Here is a 21,246-nt window from a genome sequence, read left to right as displayed (position 1 = left end):
AGCCCAGGTGCCCCCGCACCCCTCCTCCCCCACCATGCAGGATTCTCGAATCTAGGTCTAGCCTCCTCCCTGGTTTACTATATGATGAGACCTACTGCAGTTTGAGACCTGGGCTTGTTGCACACTATACAGGATCCTCAGGTCTGGGTTTAGCCTCCATCTCTGCTTAATCTATGCCGATACCCGCTACAGTATGGAAAGCTAGGCCCATTGCTATAGGACTTTCAATTCTAGACCTGGACATATTTTGCTCCAGCCGATCAATCTCGCAGCCTACGGTACGCATAACATCTCGCCACTAGCGTGGACTCAGGCCGCAGGCACGGCCAACCACCCACGCACGATAGAACACGGCTACGGCTAAGCCATCCGGCCTAATGCACACATAGCCACCCAGACTCAAACACCTGACGTACCTCAACACCTCTGCCACTAGCATACAGAGATCACTGCCCGAAAGTAACTGGTATAGCTGGCCTCACATAGACTCTCTCAACAATAGCAATCTATCCCCCAACAGCACCCACCCATGTGTCTGACCTATCTTGGGGTGCTTAGTCGAGCTTTGCCAGCCACCCAAGTCCTAGAATGGCAAACATGCACACATGCATCTCCTAAGCTAAACTCCCTAGAATTTCCAACAACATCAACTAGGGTCACCAAGGGCGTTCAACCAAGGAAAAAGCGCATTGAGGCCACACAAGTGGGGTAAGAGCGCTATATAAATAACCAAATACAATACCAAGAGGCTACTTCAGTAATCTATTTTTGAGCCCACAATAGCCCTACCTAAAGTCTCAGTTTACACACGATGTTAAAGGGTGGATGTGTGTTTTACGCTCACCTGGTCTCTGCGGGGGTGTTGGGGGCACAGTTGGAGGCCTCTCTTAACTGGACTCCCCTGGATCACCTTCCTCTCCCATTTGCTGCAGAGCCTGCTGTTCTGCATGCTAGTGTTGCCCCTGAGAGAAGATGAGAGGCAATGAGAATGGTGTGGTGGTGTCGTGACTTCCCTCAACCCTCTCGTGCCAAAATGAAGTGCGCAAGCGTTTTCCCATGCAAGCACACCTGTTGTGTTGTAAGGTTGAGCTATCCGTCCTGCTTCTTATGCAGGGGCGCGTAGAGTGGACTGAGTTGCTCACTGGTCCGTGGATCCGTGGAAGTGTTGATCCAGAGCGGCTGCGACCAATCCATTTAGAGGTAAGTCTTTTGGTTATGAATATAGTTAATTTGTTATAAGGTCTTTGGTCTTGATCATTAATAGTAATTCTTGCAATGTCTGATCTCTTCCAAATATGTGTGAAGATGCAGATCGGAGTCGTGGAGCAAATCGGTGGATTCCCCTGAGGAGGATGGAGCTCCCAATTTAGCTGGTAAATTGGCCTTTATAATGGAACTCTAGTCTCAGGTATGGCGCGGCCAAGCGTTCGTTATCTATATGATTTCTAACCTGTTGTGTTCTATTTCCCTTGCAGGAGAAGGCCGGCGGTGCAGCTCCGCGGTTGCAGGATGAAGGTACCGCGATGGAGAAGAAAAGAAGTGGAGCTCCGAGTAGCTGATGCCCGGATCAGGTGAGAAGAAGGCGCCGACCCCGATAGTGATGGGATGCAGCTAAGGGGCGCGCCCAGCGATGGAGCGGCTGGATGTAGGTAAGGTGCGCCTTCAGCTGTGGAGTAGCTGGAATCAGGTAAGATGCGCCTTCAGCGGTGGAGTAGCTGGAATCAGGTAAGATGTCTTCAGAGATGGAGCAGCTGGAATCAAGTGGATGCACAGGTAAGCACAGCGGTAAGTGTTACTCTGCAGAAAGCAGAATAACGCGAAGCAGAGGCATGTGGATGGGTTGGCCTTATATAGTCTGGCCCTGGCCCCTCCCCTTAGCCCTGCCTAGTGGCTTCACCTTGCCCCTCCCAGGGACTCCTGCACGCGCCTTCCAATGATGATCTATGGCCACGCCCGGCCCTGCTGCACGTGCCTTAGGCACAGAGTGCGCAAGGCACACTTTTTCATGAGCCTGGCGCCAGAGGCGCCAGGACTGGCTCCATTTGGAGAGGAAGGACTGGACCCTTGTCCAGTGGCCATGACACTATGCCAGCATTTTAAACCACAACCTTTTATTGCCAACACTTGCACAATGTTTTGGTGGTCTCTGGGGAAACAGTGGGGGACAGTCACTAACCTCTTGGGTCCACAGGTTATTTTCTAGTGAGGGGGTGTGTAGGCTACAGCCATAGGCTGTGGCCACTGGTCCACTGTCTCGTATTCTAATTGGTGCATTGTGGACAGTGCCCACCGCCATGGCTGGTGGGAGCTAGTTTAATTATTCCTACTTGGACAGCGGCCATGACCGGTGGGATCCTTTTATTGCATGTGAGAGGGCATGGCCAAAGGGCCTGGTCACTGGGCCGTGAACTGCAGAGGCGTAGCCAGGATTGTCTAGCAAATGGGGCCTGAAGCTAATGTAGTTGGGCCCACGGCACTGACAGAAATATATGTAAATGCCCACACCGTGCTGCTGAGCGGGCATTTACAGATTTTGGGTGGGCCTTGCCCCTCAGGCCCTACCCTCTCTACGCCTGTGCCGTGAAGGGGATCTAGCATAACAAAAGGCTTGAAATTCAGTAAAGGAACTTTAGTGTAGTGAGAGTTAAGATAACCCAGCTTAACGCATCCAAAACCATCCCCCGCAGTGGAATTTGGATCTCGCATTCTTACTGCCAAATGTTAAGTTGGTTTTCAAAATAAAGTCCTGTATTTTGTAGGAGTATGTTTTTTGTTCCTTTTTAAATAGGCCGGACAGCTGGAACTGCTCGCTTTATCTATGTATGAGTAAGGCACGTGATATGGAAGCGGGGACGAGAGGAAATGGCAGCTTGTGTACAGTAATGAGCATTACATGTTGTCCATTGCTCAGAGCCCTCCGTCCTCTCCCCGGTTCCTCAAGGTTGAAGAGGGAAACACCGGAAGACGCAGGGGAGTGTGGGGCTTGGATCTGGCACGGGATATGGGAAAAGAAGTTTGTTCTTCCACTTCGCGGTATCTCGCGGTATCTCTCTGGGAAGGCGGGAAGCTTCCACATGAGTGAGGAATGTGACAAGTCACCGGGACCGCAAGCAGTGATAATGATATCATCTGCCTCTTGGTTACCTTTCCAATATGTTTTACACCAACTTTCTACGGGCAAATACAACTGACTAATTGACCTAAAAGAGATTTTCTGTTTTGTATTGAACTTCGCTTTACCAAATGGCTCCATGTCACCGGGACATTGCTTTTCCAGTCCAGATCTTTCCTTTTACAAATCCTTGTTATCAGGTGTGTTAGTCCAGTTCATTTATTGGGAGAGATCCAAGAGTATCTGGCCTTCATTTCTCTGTCTACAAAAGAAAACTTGTGAAAAACTGGTTTTTCAACAAATACGATTACTGTCTCAATTTCTCTTTTTCTACTGTTTTATTTCTATCTCTGTACACACGCCGTGATACCTGTGGGTTCGGGCGTTACCCAAATGCAATAAATAAATAAATAGCAGGTCAACTTGAACAATGATGCCCAAAGCTGCTCTTTCCAAGCGGCTGGAGTGTCGAGAAAGTTGCATTTGCGCAGATCTCTTGACTGCAAGGTAGGATAGTGGTAGGGGACGGACGTCACCTGACATCCAATACAGCACCCATTCTCTACAATATCTGAGTCGCCAAAGAGAGATGATTCTCCGAGCAAATAGTGTGAGCATGTCCACAAGGAAATCTTCACGAGGCAGTCTTATCAGGGCACAGGAGCCAGGAACAAAAACACCATTTCAAAAGTGTGACTGTCTGGATGGGCCTTGTGTAATAATTGAATAAATATCAAGTGTTAAACACACCTTTAAAACAATGTAACAGAGCCAATTGTTTTGACTACTGCTGACAGTGACAAACGTGAAAACCTGTTCCAGACGTTGGGGTTTAAGTAAATGGCAAAGACTCCCGATTTCAAGACAGCAAATGACTTAATTTATAAGTCCCCATGGAATAGGAGAGGAGGGGACAGCCAGATAGTAGCCAGAATTCAATTATTAAGAAAGGAAATACACCTCAAACAATACTTTGTTTAGTGGGAAATGGAGTTAAAAACCGTTAAATAGTTTCTGTAACAGTGGAAAAAATTGAAAGGAACACACTAGTGAAAATGTGTACTGAAAAGTACCGGTGGAGCGCTGGCCTAAATAGTTCAATAACTGTACCTCAGAGAAATTCGTGAAGCAGAGATCGAGGCCTAAAGGAGGGACACTATTCTCCATCGCACTCCGCTAGGGCGACTCCTTCCCAAGGAAGCGCCTGAGCGGGAGGAGGGTTCTGGTACGAGCACACACACAGAGGCTAGTCCAGCTACCGGCTATACGGCCAAGGGGGTCTTTAGATCCTTCTGGAATCCGTGCTGAGGGACCGCAAGGTTCTTTTACCAGGAGTACTCCCGAGGGGCCACGCCCTAGTACCGGCTCAATGTCCGAGGGGGTGCCTTCATGGAGCACTACCGGCGAAGACATCGAGGGCAGTATGCCTTCCAGCTCTAGATCTGAGGTGCCGGGTAGGTCTCTTGCTCCACCACCAAGTGGATTGGAGGAGGGTGGGCCCAGGGAGCCATGCACCACAACTTTCGCACGTGGCACGCAGCTCAACAAAATGGCCGCCGGGCCAGACAACGCTCGTCCTATGCCACTCCTAGGAACAGAGCAGGCAGCTGAACGAGTTTCAAGGTGGGACTGGCATCAACCAGGTACGTGGCCTACAGCTTATCCAAAAGTGGCGCATGGCAGGTTTCCCCTGCTACCTAGGTAGAGTGTCCCCCCCCCCCCCCCGGCCCCCCTCTGCCGTCTCCAGCCACTCCGTCAATTTCGTCTGCCACCTCTTCAGCCTCCGAAGACAGGGTTCTGGCTCTGAGAACCTCCCAAATGGGGGCTATTTACGGGATGTGGTCAGTGACTTGCTCCCTACAGTCACCCCAACGGCACCCATATTCATTCCTCCCATGGCTCTGGTTCCACAGACCCCAGCGCAGCACCCGCTGCCTCTGCCGGCCCCGGCAACGCCGGCTCCTGTGCCAGTTCAGGCGGTTCCACAACAACCTCCGGCTCCAGTCCCCACACCATAGCCCACGCCACCAAGTAATCCTCCACCTGTTCCGGACCAGGAGGAGGTCCCTGACACGCTGTCGTCAGCTAAGGCCTTCCACGACATGCTTGCAGGTTTGGCAGAATACTTGGGCCTTCCTCAACCAGAGGTTGAGCAGCCCAAGGAGGGGATCTTGGCAGAAGTCCTCACCCTTAGACCCCCTACCAAGACAGGTGTCCTGATGCAGAAAGATTGTGGACTTGCCCAAAAAAAGGTAGCTCAAGCCACACTCTGCCCAACCTATCAATAAGCGCCTCAATGCCAAGTATAGACAGAGGGGGATCCACTCTTGGTGTCAGCACACCCTCCACTGCATTCTTCAGTGATTTCTGCAGCGTCACTCTACTCTAAACCTCAGTCGTCCGGGGCCACCTTGTCCTCAGCACTGCTAGGCAAGGAGATGATCTTGGAGGCGTACAGGAAGAATCTGTACTCTTGTCACCTTGCACCTGCGTCAATCCAACGCGGATGCCATGCTGGCAGCTGCTAACCAGAGGCTTTGGCGGGAAATAGCGGATTTCCTTCCAGAACTTCCGGTGCAGAGCCAGGCGGGTCTAGGAGAAGCCAAGCTGGTTGCTCAGGACATCATGGACATGAGAAGGATGGCCTGGCTTCGGACTACTAAATTTAACCCTGATGTACAGTAACATATATTGGACCTTCCGTTCAAGGGTAGTAACCTCTTCCACTCTACCACCGACGAGGAATTCGATAAAAAGTAAAACCTGGCGTAGGCCATGCCCATGCCCAAGGTATACACCCAGTCGCATCAACGCTCGGACAAGGGGCGTTCGTTCGGCGGTTTCCAGGGCTTCCAGGAGAGGTCTAGACAACCTGACTGCTCGCCTAGTCGAGACCGGCGCAAGCAACTAAAAGGGGGCGGGGGGAGCAAAGGCTTCTTCCAGTCCCCCTTCTCAGCACCAGCCTCAGAATGAAAAAAGTCATGACTTGTCCCTTCGGGTCCACGTGTCTCCAGGTAGGGGCAGACTTGCCTTTCACGTGCAATTTTGGCACCAGAACTTTGCAGACACCTGGATTCTCTCTGTGGAATCTTCGGGGTACCGCTTACCGGTCCCTTCTCCTCCTCCTCCTTCCTTCCTTCCTTCCTTCCTTCCTTCCTTCCTTCTACTCCCACAGATTGGGACAGCAACTCTGTTGGTGGAGATCTGGTCGCTTGTCCAGAGCCAGGCAGTGGAAGAAGTCCCAGCCTCCCAAAGAGGATTGGGCTTTTATTCCAGGATTTTCGCCATACAAAAGAAGAACCAGGCTGGCCCGAGAGTTTTGTTGGACCTTGCCACCCTCAACCTCTTCCCCCCTCTTCAAAAATTCAAGATGGTAAATGCCAGCACTCATTGCGAAGACACTAGACAGGGGAGACTGGATGTGCTCCCTGCATCTGAAGGACGCCTATCTGAAGGTCCCTATCTGGCACTGCATCGATCCTTCCTACGTTTCAGGATCATGTGCTAATATTTCCAATAAAAGGTACTACCCTTTGGCCTCAACTCAGCCCCCAGGGTATTCACCAGACTCATGAATGCAATGGCAGCCCACCTCAGCGCCCAGGGCCACCATGTCTACCCGTACCTGAACGACAGGCTCGTCAGGGCGATATCTCCAGAGGGAGTTACCCACACCTCCTCCGCACTTATGAACACACAACAACCTTGGGGTTTACTATCAACCTCAAGTCTCAGCTGCAGCCAACGCAGAACCTCTCCTTCCTGGGCCTCATCTAGGATACGAGCACCGAGAAGGTCTTTTCCCTCGGAGGACAAGATCACGGACATCAAGAGGGCCACTACGCACTTCCTTACCAGAGCAGTGACCTCGGCATGGTGGTACCAACACTTGCTGGGTATCATGGCAGTGGTTCTACTGGCCATGCCCCACACCAGGCTCAGGAGGTTACAGCTGCACTTCTCAGCCTCATGGAATCGGGAGAAGGGCTCCCAAGCGGAGCTGGTCAGCATACCTCCCTCTCTTCACTCGAACCTCACATAGTGGTCCAAGGACTGCAACTTGTGGCCGAGCAAGCCATTCCGGCAGCCTGCTATCATGGTCATCGGGCCAAGAACGCAAACATTCAAGGGCCACCTGCACATGGGCTCCGGATGGACACAGTCCTAGCTCCTTTGGCGCCAGGCTCATGAATAACAATAACCAACAACATTTATTTGGGACAAGAATGCTTTTATTTTGGGACATAAAACCTCTTTTGGGTGCAAGGTGCATTTAACATAGGAACTTTCATCACTAAAGCAGCCCCACGTGTACTCTAGAGTGGGGATGTTAGGGAGAATTCTCATTCTATAGCTAATTTCCCTTACCTATAGAGTCCCCCAGCAGCTTTGCTGGATTTGAAGGTTTTGTTTTTTTCTCCTGCTAAGAGTGAGACTCTTTTTCCCACTCTTAGGCATTCTTGCTATGTGTGTTCTAGGCTATCTTTTGTGTTTAATGTCGTTGGGGTTTTTCTCACCTCCATAGGAACCATCTTTATTCACATATGTTACACAGCACCCTCCGTGCAGTGACACAGGGGTGTCGTAGCGACCCCCCAAACATAGACTCCATACCCTGGGACTGACTACTGGCTCCCAGGGCATGTCAAGTCCCAATTGCCTTTACTAGTCAATTTCTATGAACTAAACCAGTACAACTCATCTTACTATGGAGGTACTGTAAAGGGTTAATAGTTTTTCCCCTATGTTCATTTTCAAGAGGGTACCGTACAGTCACTCTCTCAAAAGTTTGACTGGTGGCAGTGGTTACTACTGTAAATATTCGACCGCAAATATTTTCCTATGGGATTTTCCCATTGTTCGAGGCTACCGCATTTTCTGACAGCCTCTAGCATACCACCGGTGTATTTTAATATTAACTTGACTCCGGTAGGTTTTATTTGCCAGAACTTTAATATAACTTCTTTCTCGTGTCTTTCTCTAAACTCCTAACCCAGGTCGGGGATCCTTTGTTAGTCCTTTTGGCGGGCTTCTGCCAAGAAGCCCTCCTTTCGGTGTCACAGAGTCTGGGGTGGGTCCATTGTGTGGGAGGGGGAGTAGGACGCCTGGACTGGGTTGCCTCCGCAACCCATGTCGCACTCTATCCTGATAGGCTGGAGGGTCTCCTGCCAAGAAGACCACTCCGCTGTGTGAGTGACAGCTAGGCTGTATGAATGGGGATCTTTTTGCATAAAAGTAGGGTCCTGAGGACTGGAAGAGCAAGACGTCGCAACTGGAACTAAGCAGCCGAAGAGGAGAGAAGCCAAAGACATCTGCAACGACTGAACCACCGGTGAAGCCCTGCTGCAGCGTCTCACCACTTTTCTCCACACGACGAGAGATCATCTTCATCCGAAAGAGCCTTCTTCCCTTGAGCTGGTGGGGCCAACCAGTTTGCCAACCGCATTCCCGGACCTGCCTTGGTCGAATTGCCAGTACCCTGTACTCGGAGGCCGGATAGCCAGGCACAAGTTCACCCGGACCGCGATTTAAAGGAGCATACCTTTTATTTGTTGGGCAGCACCGCGGCTGGTTTCATCCCTGCGTAGTGCAGTAACTCGAACCTTCCTCCATGACGAGAGCCTCTCTTCGTCTGCTGGATCCCCCGAACTGCAGGAACTACCAGGAACAACCACCACCGCAGGAGCCACTTCTTCATTTTAAAGGTACATTGATCCGCTAGGCCGCCCTTTTTTCGTGGTAGAGCTAAAGGTGTTTTAAATCCTTTACCTACCTGTTGGGTTGGCCACCCCTCTCTCTTAACCTTGTCTTTCACCTTCTGCATCCACCCTTTTCAAAATAGTTAACCAAAGACCTGACTGCAGCTACAAGAACATTTTGCTCCTGGGCCCTTGGCCTATACCACTGCCTCTGGCACAGGCCTACTGACTCTGGCTAAATTTGTTAGAACTGCCTTCTCTAGATTGATTCTGAACTAGAACTGTGTTGGTGCACCTACTTAGAACTACCCTTTTCTCCCCTCTCTTCAACCTTGTGAAGTACCATTTTTGCTCAGTTTTCATTTAAGTATTATCTTTACTGATGTACTGCCTTGCTTAAACTGGTCCACAAACTGATGGGGAGTGTTGCTAGGGTGTGTAAGAAGATATTTCTGTATAACTTGTGCTTTCCCTCCCTTGTGAGAAATTGCTAGAGTGCCATTTGTGTTTGGTTTTTACTGTGCCGTTTTGCTCAGTTTTCACTCCTGCTCAAACTTGTCTACAGTTTAACTAGGGAGTTGTGTATACTTTCTTTGACTGAATTTAACTTGCTTAAGAACTGTGATAGATGCGTTTAACTAGAAGTGTATAAAATAAATATATATATATATTCTTTTTACTACAAAGCTTTAGTCAATGTTTCCCTGTTACATAGTACTGAAGGCCTATTGTGTAAACCCTGAATACTGCTCATCTCCCTCTTAAGAGAAGTCTGACTGCTCAGCCACAGCTGTGTGGTACAGACGGATACCAAAGGGGATATTGCTCTCACCTGTAGTCTTAATCTTCTGTAGTGCTCCCCAAGGGAATGCACAGGATTCTGCCTAACGGGGGCTGCTGCTGCTGCTGCTATTGGGTTGCCTTGCACGTGCTGACTCTCTGGGAGTGGCAGGCAAGCCAGGCCTAGTGGGCGTGCCCACTGTCACAGCTGTATAAGCTGCTCCGATCCCTGAGACAGACTCTTCGCATTATTCTGCACTTCCATGCAGCGTAACGCTCACCGCCGCCTGGGTTTAAACTTACCTTTGGAAATCCTGCTTCCAGCTTTCATACTTACCAACTGGGGAGCCTGCTCTCACCTGTGCGTGCCTTTGTTGTTCCTGACATCCTTCTCCAAAGCTTCCGGAACGCTGACATCTTCACCCTGGCACCGCAGCTCATTTTCAAATCTTCTGGGACGCTGAAATCTTCATCTTGGCACCGCAACACGACACGCTTCGCCAGTGACAGCAGCACCTGCAAGAAAAAACGAAAGGCAAGGTTAGACACTTAAGACATTCAGTTTAAGGTTGCGTTACCACCGAACCTCGCGCTTTACCTTAACCTATCACTCACCTGTTGTCGGACATTGCGGTTTCTACCATCTTCTTCCTCACCGCTTTCCACACCCCCACAGCTGCTGTTGAACCGCATTTCCATTGGGAAGTAAACAGGACAGAAAACGTTATTCAGGAATTAATAGCAATATTGAGAGCAATAATACCAAGACAGAAAACGAGAAGAGGCAAAGAGAAAACAGAAAGGGAAAGGGAAAGAGACAAGAGTAGAAGCATAGTCACAGCTGGACTGGACTCTTACTTACCAGGGATCAGTGATGAAACTAGATCCCATCGACAAGTGCCCCTGCCTGAAGAAGTAGGACAGAGAGCTTACCATCTCTAATTAACAAGTGAGCCCTATGGGCCGGTACATGCCCACAGAAATCGCACCTTGGGTAGAAGCGTTTGAGCGGCACAATAATCACTGATCAGTGCACTCACGTTTACTCATATTCACGCAGGAGCAGTGTCACCAATTACTGCCGCTCACAACTTATCTGCAGAGGGAAAGACAGGACGGGGGTGATCTAACTCCTGGGAGGGGTGCAACTGTGCCCCAACGCCTCTGCAGAGACCAGGTGAGCGTAACAACTACCCCGCAGGTCATCATCACTACTGACTCCTCCCTGAAAGGCTGGGTGCCACTCTGGACAATCTCAGGGTCTGGACCCACAAGGAACAGGAGTCGCATATCAATTGGCTAGAGCTCAGGGCCATCTGGCTAGCCTTCAGCCTTCCTTGCGCTCATTGGGGGCAAGACAGTCCTTATCCAGACTGACCACTCCACCAGCATGTACTATGTCAAAAAGCAGGGGGGTACCAGGACCCCTCCAATGTGAAGCCTAGCAGTCAGCATGTGGGAATGTGCCCCGGAGAACATCTACTTCACAGCCGTCCACCTCCCGGGGCAGGCCATCTTGGAAGTGGACAGGATCAGCAAACTGGGAGCGGAAAATTACAAATGGCAATTGAACGACCAAGTGCTGCACATGGTCTTCGACTCATGGGGCCACTCTCAGGTGGATCTATTTGCCTCATGGAAGAACTGGAAGTGCCATCAGTTCGTGTCTTGGCAGGGGCAGGGCCCCGGCTTCCTTAGCGACGCATTGCAGATTCAATGGGAGTGAATGACAACCTATGCCTTTCCTCCCACACCACTGATCCCCAGGGTAATCCGCAGGATAAAAGAAGCCGGTCACCTCAGCATCATTTTGATAGCCCCCTGGTGGCCGGCGAGACCGTTGTTCTCCGAGCTGCTCAGCCTCACGGACAGACCACCCATTCACCTTCCGCTGCGCCAAGCACATCTCCTGTCCCAGCAGGAGGGCAAGGTACTCCATCCTGCTCCTCAGAAGTTAGCCCTCGCATCATGGTTCCTGAGCAGTTCACCCTCAAGCACCTGAACCTTTCGTGGGCCAACCTCGATCATTCAGGGTGCCAGGAGCAAGGTACCAGGAGCCAATACAAGATTAAATGGAGTAGATTCTGTCACTGGACCAACTCGAAGGAGTTGGACCCCCTTACGTGCACGCTGGACGGTGTGCTCTCCTTCTCGACGCACCTCGCTCACTCAGGCAAGCAGGTGGACACATGTCGCACCTATCTGGCAGCCATAGGGGCCAATCGAAATTCGGAGAAGGAAACTTTTTCCTCTTCCCAATAATCAAGAAGCATTTGGCAGGCTTGTCCAGGCTTTACCCGCCCATCAAAAAGCCACACCCTGTGTGGGACCTCAATGTGGTCTTGGGCGCCTTGGCACACAAACGTTTCGATCCAATGGTGTCCGCGGACATCAGGCTGGTCACCATTAAGACAGCCTTGCTAGTGGGACTCAGCTCCGCTTGCAGAGTCGGCGAAATCCAGGCTCTGGTGGCTACAGAGCCCTATACCATTTTCCACAGGGATAAGGTGGTCTTGCAGACTCACCCGGGCATTCCTCCCTAAGGTACCCCCTCCATTCCATCTGAACCAGGAAATAGTCTTGGCCACATTTCTTGCTGACCTCAAGGACGAGGCTCAGAATCTTTCACTGTCTGGACATCAGGCGTGCTGTGAAATTCTATCTGGACAGGACCAAGGGCTTCCGCAAGTCGGACGCTTTGTCACCTTTGGCGGATCCAGGCCAAGCATCCAAGGCCTCGATTCCTTGATGGATGGTCGCGGCCATCAAGGAGGCCTACGAGAGGCAGCAAAAGCCGCTGCCAGCTAACATGCATGCTCACGCGGTCGGGGCCAAGGCCACGCCCATCGCCTTCCAGCGGCAGGTCCCGTGGCAAGTCATAAGCAGGGAGGCCACCTGTTCCCAGACACCACCGTGACTCTGGGGTGTACTCTGGATACTTTCTGGCCCGAAAGAAGACGGAAGGGTGGAGGCCAGTCCTGGACCTGCAACGCCTCAACAAGCCTGAAGTCCCAGAAGTTCAGGATGGTCACGTTGCAGCACATGCTCGGCCAACTGAAGGAAGGCGACTTCCTGGAGCCTCTGGACCTTGAGGACGCCTACTTCCACATCCCCCATCCATCAGAAGCACCGCAAGTTCCTGTGGTTTGTTGTCCATGGGTGGCACTATCAGTTCAAGGCACTTCCCTTCAGCCTGAAATCTGCCCCAAGGGTCTTCACAAAGCGCTTGGCTCCGGTGCCGGCGCATATGCGTCTCAACAGCATCCACGTCTACCCTTACCTGGACGATTGGCTAGTTTGATACCGCCCCCATGCTCTGGCAAGCCAGCACATGGCAAGGACTGTACGTCTGCTTATGGATCTAGGATTCTCAAAAAATTATAAAGTCCTGCTTGGAGCCATCCCAGAACGCTCTGTTTTTGGGGGAACGACTCAACACAGTGGCTTACCTATCGGCTCCCTCGGATGAGGGCGTGGTAGCCATCCTAGGGAAGGTTTGAGCCGTCAAGTCGCTGTTGGGCATTATGTCCTGCATCAACAACCTCCTCCTTTGCGGACAACAGATTTGTATTTTTATTTATTTAAATAGGGCACCTGGCCCAAAGGCATCTGGGCGCATAGACCATGAAACTTCTTCAGGAGTTTCTGAATGCGAGATGGCTGCAAGTCTCTGGATGCTGGGCGGACAAAATCCCCCTCAATGAGGAGTTCCGACGAGCTATACAGTGGTGGGGCGTGCGCTCTCATCTCACGCAAGGGACCCCACTCCAGGTCCCTCCTTACCAGGAGACGTCAGTCACCACAGATACTTCTCTGGAACGTGCGGAGTTCATACCGGACAGTTGCACGCCAGAAGACTCTGGCTGCCAGAAGAAAAGACCATTCACATCAACATCCTGGAGCTTTGGGCCGTCTTCTCAGCCCTCAAGTCTTTTCTGCTGTCGATGAGGGGCAAGGTGGTGAGCATCTTCACAGACAACACCACCACCATGTTCTACATCCGGAAGCAGGGCGGGGCGCGCTCTTCTCTCTTCAGGGAGGCCCAGGATCTGTGGCACTGGACCATTTGTCAGGACCTGTTTCTCGTCCCCTTTCACCTGGTGGGCACCAAGAACACCATTGCAGACTCGCTCAGCAGGGAGCTATGCTCTTGCCACGAGTGGTAGCTCCACCAGGACCAGGTGGCTCTTCTATTCCACAAATTGGGTCAACCCTAGATCGACATTTTCGCGGCGGCGAATAATCCCAAGTGTCAGAAGTTCGCCAGCAGGCTCCCACAGCCGAGGAGCATGGGAGATGCATTCTCGATCACATGAGAGGGACTCGTCCTATACACTTTTGCTCGTTTCCCACTCCTGCTACGAATGGCAACAGTAAAGACAGGCACAAGTGATCACAGTTCAAGGCTGTTTATTAAACTGTAAATACAGGATAGAAAAAAAACGCCTAATCTGACTAAACATAAATCTAAAATGGGAGCAAGCTTTGACCATCAAATGAAAAATAAGGCAGTCCTTGTAACGTTGTCAAAAATAAAAAGGCCTATACTAAATAAAATCTATTGCCAATTCCTTACAACTAATGTTGGATAGGGTTTCGATAAAGAAAGAAGTGTTCCAAATAATAAGTCAGGATGTGATTGCCAGGTTCTCCCTTCCCCACGTTTTCATCATGGGACAAGGTGGGACCTTGGAGCACAGCAGACGCTTGAGCTTTCTCAGCACGAGCCAACAGTTCTGTTCCAGCTGTCGGGTTCTTTGATGGTGAAGTCTCTTTTAAATAAAAAGCCTCTTGCCTTCGAGGCCCTGATGTATTCAACAAACAAAGTTTTTTTCCATGTAAACGTTGGGTGATGGCTTCAGCCCTGGTTCTCCCTCTTCCAGGCGCAGACCCCCTGCGAATCTTATTCAACAAAACAAATAAACAGTTCTTTTCTCACTGGACTTTGGGTTATTACTTTTCACCGCTGGATCTCCCTCGGACCTAACTGACAAGGGGACAATTCACTTCCCCTGGTCTTCCAATACTTCTTATTTTCACTAATCTCCATGTCTTTTTAAACGGCTCTTCAGGCTTCGCCCCTGGTTGTCTGCTTCCTCTGCCGGATTCACTCTCGTCAACTTCTATAGACCGTTCACTGTACTTCTGGACTTTAGACTTCACCCCTTTTTGTTAGCATCCCTCGGCTGAGTTCATTCATGCCAACCTTTGCAACACACGGTTCAAGCGCTTCATTCACCAAGCAGGATTAATTTCCCTTTCTTTCACAATCATGTGTTGGTCAAAGACTTTTGACGGTACAGAGGATTTTGCAAGGCCCTTGTATGACCATACTGACCTCTTCTCACCTTTTTCCCCCAAGGCCTCCGGGTTATGGTAGTCTGTACCATCGGGTAATCGCCCAGAGCTTCCTGCGTGAGCACCCATGTGGTGCCGGACTCCTCTGTTACTGGTTTCCCTCTCTATTCTCAATAGTTCCTTTTAAACCTTTCAAACTTCAAATTCTCTGTTGGCTACTTTTCGTTCAACAGTTTGGTTTCTTATCGACTCTCCCCCTCGACTTACTGGCAGTGATGAACCGCCTGGCTTTCCTTCTCTTTGGAGTCAAGGTTGGTAACTCCAAGACAAGTGTCTCTCCCGAGCTTGGTAATCAGCGGAGGAGGGTCTTGTGTACCGTTGACATCTGTTGCAATGCACACTGGCTATTGTTCTCAGTCTTAGGTTTCCATCTACAGAGGTTTCACAGGCCTTGGTCGTAAAGAGCAGGGTCGCATCTCTCCTTGTCACCCCCTCGGTATACACTGTCTTTCGCATCCTTTTGAATTGCCTTGCTGAGTTAGTTCTCACGTTTTTCGGTCTCCCTTGCTCGTATTGTCCTCTCCTGCTTCACCTTTTTCCCTGTGGGGAAAGGAAAGGACCGTCCGGTGTGTGTGATTTTGGTCAATTGCCTGACCCTTGGGATGGGGCATGTCAGGTGAACAGCTCTATAATTAGTCCGCTGTCTTTCGTGTTGTGCAAAGGTGTTTGTGTCAGAAAGGGGGTGAGTTTGAGTATCCTACGGGGTATAGAGAGGAAGAGGTGTTGTATGGGATTATAGTTCTCATGCTAGGGGTTTGGGTAAGTTCAGAATTGGGGGATTTGTAGGGTGTGTGGAACAAACGGGAATAACCAGGATTATTGTTGGAAAATAAACAGGGGAATTGTGGGAGTTGTGGTTTTTAAGGGTGACTTGGTTTGGGCTCCTAGAGGATTTGCTAGATATGGAGGGGTCGTTGGATTTGGGTAAGGGAAATTCTTTGGTTGGAAGAGATGTTAGACGTTGAACAACCTATAAAGGATTCGAGGATCTTATTCTCTTCTCCTTCTTCCTCTTTATAATACTGAGTCCCACCTGGGGCTTTCTCTCTCGAGCACAATCCTGGGCTCCCCTACCCAGGTGATCCTCCCTTGCCTGTCCACCCCCAGGGTTGGGATCTGAGAGCGCCGGCCCTCCCCTGGCCTCCTGAATAAGAGATTACCGAGGTCTACTTGGGAGAATACCCTTGGTTTCTCACATCAACGCACTCCGTGTCACTGCAGGATGACACTCGTCGCTGCGGCGTGGCCGCAAGAAATATGGTATCCAGACCTGCTACTTCTGTTGGCAGTTTCGTCCATCAAGCTACCACTACTTTCGGACTTTCTGTCCAGAGAGGGAGGAGCGATTCTGCACCATGACCCAGCGTCGCTGAACCTCCGGGCCTGGCTCCTGCAGCCCTAGAGTTTGGACATTATGCTTTACCTGCGGAGTGTAAGGACATCCTGGCCAAGGCCAGGGCCTCTTCAACGTTGACTTCCCACGGCCATAATGGGAAACGTTTCTCTGAGGGGTGCCGGCATCAAGAGATGACCCCTATGCGTATCACTGCCCCAGAGGTTTTACCATAACCTGTGTTCCTTGGCCAAGGCTAGAGTTGCTCATGCCTCTATCAAAGTGCACCTGGGCGCCATAACCCATTACACCAGAGCGCCGGGATAGGCCGTCTCTGTGGTTGCACAGACTCGTCAAGGAATTCCTCAAAGGATTCTTCAGGACTTTTCCGTTGGGAGCTCAATGTGGTTTTGACTAAGCTTATGGGGGCTCCTTTTGAGCTGATGCATCAGGCCCCGCTCTAGTTTCTATTGTGGAATACGGTTTCCTTGTGGCGATCACTTCAGCCTGGCGGGTCGAAAGAACCAGGCTCTGTCCAGCAAGCAGCCGTACTTATCCTTTCATGCTCCAAAGGTGGTACTGCGTAGACACCCCACCTGTATGCCGAAGGTGCCGTCGGAGTTCCACCTCAACAACCCTTTGGCATTGCCCGTTTTTATTCCTGAATTCATCATCCCCAATGGTGAGGGCCCTGAAGTTTTAAGTGGCAGGCACAAAGAACTTTGGAAAGACGTCTCAGCTGTTAATTTTGGACCTCTGAATCACAGAAAGACCTTGTCGAAGGCTTCCATCTCCAGGTGGCTCTCTGGCTGCATCATGCACCATCATTGACTGACTGTCGGGCCTCTCCTAGGCCAGCCGGGATCCCACTCCATCAGAGCCATTGCAGCAAAGACAGCGTTTCTATCTGGTGTGCCCCTGCTCGACATCTGCCGGGCTGCTACGTGGAGGTCTACACACACGTGCACAAGGTTCTGTGTCGACAGGGATTCCAGGGAGGAGTCACGAGTCGGCCAAACGGTGCTACGCAACCTGTACACTTGAGGGGAGTCTGTTCCAGGGGTAAGTCATTATTGCTTCTCTTGAGCCTTGCCACCTCCCGTGCTTGTGTATATGTACTGCTGTGTAATCATCATTCATGAGCATGTGAATCCCTGCCAGACCTCATGCTGGAGAAGGATTAAGTTACTGACCTGTAACTATTGTTCTCCAACATGGTTCTGGCATGGATTCACATGCGAACCCTCCCTCCCTCCTTCCCGTCTGTGGCTCTTACTGGTTCATACTGCCACTTTGTGCTTACCAAATCTGAAGATGGCCACCAGGGGTGGAGCCTGGTGTGAGGACTGTCATTGGATAGGGGCAGTATGACCCAGAAGACAGTGATTGGTTTAGAGGAGAATGTAAAGCGCAAGTGAAAGTTTTTTCTTTTACCGAGGATTCCCAGCCTGATGGGGGAATATTCATGAGCATGTGAATCTATGCCAGACCCATGCTGGAGAACAACAGTTACAGGCCCTTTTTTGGTACCACAGGCCCGCCTGCGCACGCATCCTGTGCAAGAGTGGCTCTCAAGCCAATGGTCTCTCTATACTGAAGGGAAAGGCCCCCAATGTCAGGAACTGCAGGTAAATGCTGTACACAGCACACAGTGTTCCTGGCATGCATATGTTTTTTCTATAAAACTTTTACATGAAACAATAGCTTCTTAGTGCTTGTTCTATTTGAAAGGCAGTCAAATATATCTTATTTCTTTTTCATACATTCATATTATTTTGCTTCATCATTTTCTTGATTAATTCGGCAAAATGTGGTGCATCTCGATTTTAAATTCTTCTTGGTAACCTATATGCAACATTAAGAATCACATGTAAGATCAAGACAAACAATTAGTCTAAGAATAAAGTGCGTATGTGCTGTCAGAGTAATTAATTCTGTACAAGAGTAACCATCAACTAAAGTGCCTATGTGCTACTACAGTAAAATGATGTTCCTGGTGGACCAATAATGGGTAATGTAAGGTCTAGTGTATTAGGGTCAACAACACCTTGTAAAATGCTTGTCGAGTGTATCAATATGACACTCCGCTGGCTAGACGTTTCGGCAGTTTTTCTGATACACCGCTTTCTTCAGGACCATGATATACATTGATTTATTATTCGCTCCATTTACTGCTAAGACTGACCTGTATGGAATCGTACCAGTACTGCACCTCATAAGGTAGGCTGGTACTAAAACGGCGCCTTTGCGCATTACAAAAATGCCGACCCCATTACTGCGACTAAGGGAAGCGGGGGTTGTGGGGGTATCCCCCCGTTTCCATTAAATGGAGAGCGGAGGACACAAGTGTTAATAAAATAAAATCACCCTGCAGCGCCAGTGCCGACCCACGTAAGTGGGTGGGAACGGACGTCGCAGGGATTGAGGGAAGTCAGCGAGGTAAGTGGCCAGGGGGGCAGTGGGGTTGGGGAATACAGGCTACAGTGGTCTATCTGATCACTGCACTGCACCATAATTGTCGTCGACATTTTCATCAGCGGAATTATGGGCGGCGCAGTGATCACATGGATACAACCTATACATACTTGTATCTTAATTCACATTGCTGACCTTATTCATCTGTCCCTCTGTGTGTACTGCCCAGACACTAGACTGTGTACTTTAGCGTATTGTAAACCTCCCTAGGTTGATGTCTAATGTGCATGATCTGAAACGACACACGAATCATGCTGATGTGGTTAATTCCATATTTGCTGAAGTCCATGCTATAATCGCACTCAAAATGGAATAGACGCCTACCTTCAGTTAGGCCAACTGGTGGACCTGTTTTGGTTCTTTTTCAATTTATTCAGGGCAGGTTTGCTTTTTTGCAGGACTGTTTCCTACTTCCCTTCCTTTAAGCACAGAGAAAGTGCTTTAAAAAGTATCAAGGTGTAATTACTAGTAGTACTCGCTATCTAATCATATGTTCAGCCACCTTGGGTAACTGCTGCTCCACCAGCAGCTTCTGCACAACTTTGGATTATTTTCTGGTGCTGCTCTCAGCATTCACTGTGCTTCTGAACAGTCGGGGCGCGGCCGCATGTGTAGGAAGAGGAAAGGGAAAGCTAAGTCCATCTAATATTATGGCTGGTCTTTGTCCTACGGATCCAGACATAGTGGACTGCTGACTAATCAAGAACATGGGGAGAAAAAGTGAGTAAGGAATACATGAAGAAACCCGCCTGACAGTTTATACCTCGCCAAGTGAGGTCCTGCTCTCAGCTCTTTTGTTCGTAGACTTTCTATATGGGAATGTGGTGCTGCCGTGAAAAGGTGCGCGACAGGCCTTAATCTGTAAAGATATGAATACAGGGCAATTTAAATAAGCCTCCGTCTCCATCCTGCACGCAGTTCTAAAAGTCCTCATCCCTGTCTACCGATAAAGTGCTTGCCTAGCTGATCCATTTCCATTGCTCCCGCTGTCATGTACTGCATCTGTGCCTGTCTATATCCGGGATGTGTGGGCGTCCTGCCGTCACATGATGATTGTAGCTACGTGATGGATATTACAGGGACAGAACACGTTAGCAGTACTATTAAATAAGCGTACCGAACCTCAAAGATGTCTAAACAGATCTGTGTGCTGCCTGCTTTCCAGGCTGGTGTAGTAAGCCTATAGTGCAATATTCCAAGTGCACAGCGTCCTTGTATCCACGCATGCTGCCAGTGTTAGTTATAGTAATGTATAATTGTCTGCAGTCACCAGTGTTAAAAATCGGGTCTGAAAAGTGTCAGTTACTGCCTATTTTGTAATGTATCTGTATATTGGAGGCATCTAGTGAGAAAACTCTGGATTGATGTCATTCACCCGCGTCCAATACGACGGGTTAGTATGACCATTAACGTCTTACTGAATTAATATTGCGGATCTATACTGTAATTATGTGAAACAAGTATGCCAATGGGACTATGAGTGTTCCTTCAGGTAAATCTTGAGAGCTCCTCATTTAACCCTGTGACATATGACCTCAGCCTGTACATCCACCATGATTCATTATGGGTGAGGGCATTGCCACTGTTTAAGGATGTCGCAACTACTTTGAGCATGCACCATAAGATGTAATCTTGAGTATGTTCTTTGTATTGAGAAACCAATGGGGCTGTAGTTGTTCACAATCTAATGCGTGACCCATGCTCTATAATTCTCTTATGTACAGGCTTGTTTGTCCAATGTATTTCCCGCCACTTGAGCCAATGGTGTCAAGCAAGCGGTCAGTGGGACGATCTAGTGCTTGTCTCAAAAGCCCTTGTCCTTTCACTGCTGTGGTGGACAAAGGAAAACTTTCTCAAAGGGAAAGCATTCACCGCCCCTGCAGTATAGAGGCATCACTCACCACAGACCCTGTCAGGGTGGGGTGGGGGGGGGGCTCACCTCTACCAGACAGCGCATGGCACCTGGTCACAGTACGTAGCGAACAAACACATCTACCTGTTAGAGATACTAACAATGGTGAAAGCCATGAAAGCTTTTCTACAATAACTGCAGGGGAAGACCGTTCTAGTCCTATCTAACAGACAGCACCAAAGCCATGTTCTACATAAACAAGCATGGGGTTAGTCATTCTCCAGGCCTGTCCAAGCTGGCACAGAACATTTGGAAGTGGACACGCAAACACATGTTTATCCAGTCACATGTTCCAGGGGAACTCAATCTTCTTGCAGACATGCTCAGCAGAGACGTTCAGCTACCCGTAAAACACAAGTGGCGTTTACACGAACACATTTTGCACAGCGTCTTTACAGAATGGGGGCATCCAAATATCAACCTCTTTGCAACACTGAAGAATGCGCAAATCCCAGGCTATGCCTCCAGGTATCCCCAAAGGATGTCCAAGGGGAACAGTCTCTATATCAAATGGTCAGGAAAATCTGCTTACGCTCCCTTCCCCCTGGCCCCCCAACTCCTTTCCTCAACAGGATAA

At 49.8% G+C, this 21,246-nt stretch overlaps 1 protein-coding gene across 1 annotated transcript in view; it reads left to right on the top strand.

Annotated features, from left to right (window-relative positions):
- The window catches only part of MAP3K2 (mitogen-activated protein kinase kinase kinase 2), a 1,280,649-nt gene that overhangs the window by 621,480 nt on the left and 637,923 nt on the right, over positions 1-21,246 (top strand). The gene's annotated exons all lie outside the window — the stretch shown is intronic.

The sequence above is a fragment of the Ambystoma mexicanum genome, chromosome 9 (genome assembly GCF_040938575.1).
Source record: "Ambystoma mexicanum isolate Mex_15411 chromosome 9, UKY_AmexF1_1, whole genome shotgun sequence".
Lineage (NCBI taxonomy): Eukaryota > Metazoa > Chordata > Amphibia > Caudata > Ambystomatidae > Ambystoma > Ambystoma mexicanum.
This window is presented reverse-complemented; position numbering and strand designations above follow the sequence as displayed.